This window comes from Calidris pugnax, unplaced genomic scaffold (genome assembly GCF_001431845.1).
Source record: "Calidris pugnax isolate Ruff unplaced genomic scaffold, ASM143184v1 scaffold51, whole genome shotgun sequence".
Classification (NCBI taxonomy): Eukaryota; Metazoa; Chordata; class Aves; order Charadriiformes; family Scolopacidae; genus Calidris; species Calidris pugnax.
In genome coordinates this window covers 3,439,853-3,442,889 of record NW_015090797.1, presented here as the reverse complement: position 1 = coordinate 3,442,889, position 3,037 = coordinate 3,439,853, and positions in this window count along the sequence as shown.

Here is a 3,037-nt window from a genome sequence, read left to right as displayed (position 1 = left end):
TTTCAGACCAACTTGGTATTTAAAGCAGCAAATACCATAAATCAAAACTTTTGAACTTCAGTTACCTATTAACTTTTATTTACCTTTTTCTTGTTCAGTAAGCAAATCATTACTATATTACAGTAACTAACATATACTTTAACTATTTTTAAGTACTGCTGTGAGAAAAAGTATTGGACATAAACTGAAGTACAGCATTAAATGGACACAAGAAAACAGAAATATAGAGGAAATGGATACATTGAAATACAAAATCACAGAATCACAGAATCTTCTAGGTTGGAAGGGACCTTAAAGATCATCTTGTCCAACCGTCAACCTAACTGACAAAAATAGACACCCACACAACAAACAAGGAGCATCATCACTAAACCATACCTCCCAGCACGACATCAACCCGTCTTTTGAACACCTCCAGGGATGGTGCCTCAACCACCTCCCTGGGCAGCCCATTCCAATGGCTGATAACCCTTTCAGTGAAAAAATTTTTCCTAATATCCAGCCTGAACCTCCCCTGGCACAACTTGAGGCCATTTCCTCTTGTCCTGTCGCCTGTGACTTGAGAGAAGAGACCGGTCCCCACCTCTCTACACCCTCCTTTCAGGTAGTTGTAGAGAGCAATAAGGTCTCCCCTCAGCCTCCTCTTCTCCAGGCTGAATAACCCCAGTTCCCTCAGCCTCTCCTCATAAGACTTATTCTCCAGACCCCTCACCATCTTTGTCGCCCTTCTCTGGACCCGCTCCAGCACCTCAATGTCTTTTTTTATGGTAGGAAATACAGGAAATTCCATTTAAATATAAGAAAACCTTTTTTTATTCTAAGGGTTTTTAAGCACTGGAACAAGTTGCCTAGAGAAGTTGTTGAGTTTCCATCTTCGGATACAATCAAAATCCAACCAGACACAGCCCTGAGAACCTGCTGTAGGGTTATTGGACTAGGCGATCCCCAGAGGTGCCTTCCCACCTCAACCATCCCATTTTTCAGTGAATGAAGCCTTTTGAACAACAGGAAGCTAGCAAGACACTTGTATTTTTTGACAGAAAGTGAAAATAGGAAATGTGTGCACAAAAAAAAAAAAAAAATCTGTCAGCAACATAATTTCAGTATCTTGCTTTTAGAAAAGGCAATGCTATTTCTATTGTTGATAGATGTGAAACACTGTGTTTGTCACTAACTCAAATAATGGTATTCTTCTGCATTACTTAAAAATTCTATAAATATTACTTTTTTTATATCAGTACCATTGTACTATCACCCCTGTCTGGTACTCTTTGGAGTTTTAGTTTCTTCCAACTTCAGTCATCTGTTCTACTTGCTAGTTGCCAGAGTGCTGAAATTGCCAAAGTTTCTTCTTATGCTTAAACAGAAGGTACTTGTTGTAATTTTATGATCAGACTTGACTAACCTTCTACTTTCCCAGACCAATTACCTGGTTAGAACATCACAAAAACTAAAAATGACATATTGTAAATACAGACTTCCAAACTGAAGTGCATGGGCTATATGAACCTCTGTGTCACGACCATCGCTGCCCTCAGGACTGGCTAAAAAGTGAGCTACCCAAAGAAAACACTAGAAGTTGTTGGAATTGGCATATAGTAACACCAAACAGAGAAGGTATGCTACATTGTAAAATACAGTCTCTATACACATTCTTCTTCCAATTCACATTGCCTTTTTATCAGTTAAACTTAAACTCAATCAGTCATCGGGTATAATAAAACTCTCTATTGCATCTTTGCAATAGAAAATTAAACAATATATGAACAACAGAATGTCAGGACTTTTTATGCCAAGAACTTTGCCCTAATTTCAGTGTAACCCATGCAGTAGCTAAATGTAGCTAAATGTTTTTTTCCATACACATTGAGGAGAAAGTAATAAATGGGCAGTCTTAAGGAAGCTATTTTCTATCTAATCATGGAAGATTGTTTCTACAGACCTTATCCACCTTTGTGGCCACATTCTTTACAATGACAAATGTCTTGCTTTATCACTGACTTACTAAGTTCAGGTAATATATTTACCCCTCATTTTCCTTAAGGGTTCTGCTACATGACGCCTTGCATTCTACTTTGAAGATGAGAAGCACTATAGCCATATCATACTTCTAAGAACCACGCCCAGAGAAAGAAATAACTGAGTATTACTGGAGATGAACTAATGAAAGATAGTGCAACTTATTTGAGTAGATAATATGCATTTCAGATATACTAAAAGAACAGCAGTCTTAGATCTTGTCTTCATTCTACAGTTACTTGCCATATAACAGCCAAAAGCAATGCTCATCCTTTTTTTATACAGTCAGGGACCTGTGGAATTCAAGGATGTTATTTCAGGTAGAGTCCATCAGTGTCCTGACTACAAGCTCTGTATTTGAGGAAAAGTAAAAACATTAAACACAAAGCAGAAGGACCGGGTCTTTAGCTTGTTGATTGCTTTTTCCTTTCTTGCAATTCTTTGCCTTGAACATGTTTCCCAACTTTTATGGGTGCTATCTAATGAGCCCTGAGTAACTGAGACACCTGCAAAATTTGAGCTTTTGCCAGCCAATTACATTTCTTTCCCCATAGTCATGCTGCTAGTAGAAGCAACGAAAAGGCAAGATATCAGAACTTATGTGGAGCTAGCTGCAGATCTGCTGCAGTGACCGCTTGGATCTCCTCTTGAGGTTCATTTCACCAGCACCAGACAGATGGGCAGCACCATGGAGCAGAGAGCGTTGCCTAGTAGCATTGTGGCCGGCGGGCACTTATTATCCTGCTGCCTTGTTGCAGAAGGAACGTCTGTCAGGCGTTGCCCAACGCAGATGGGAAACATCACCTGCTTTAGTCTTCTTCATAAAGCTGCGTCTGCAGGTAATACTCTGGGAAGAGACAGTAACGGGGGCAAAGAGATTGGAAAAAAATGAGTAACGTACAGGAGAGTGAGAATGCTCATTTTAAAAGCCAAAGGAATTTTAATTTCAAAATGCAATGTCAGCTAACCACAGAGAACCATGAAAACAACTAAAAATAGCTCTATACAGACAGAGACT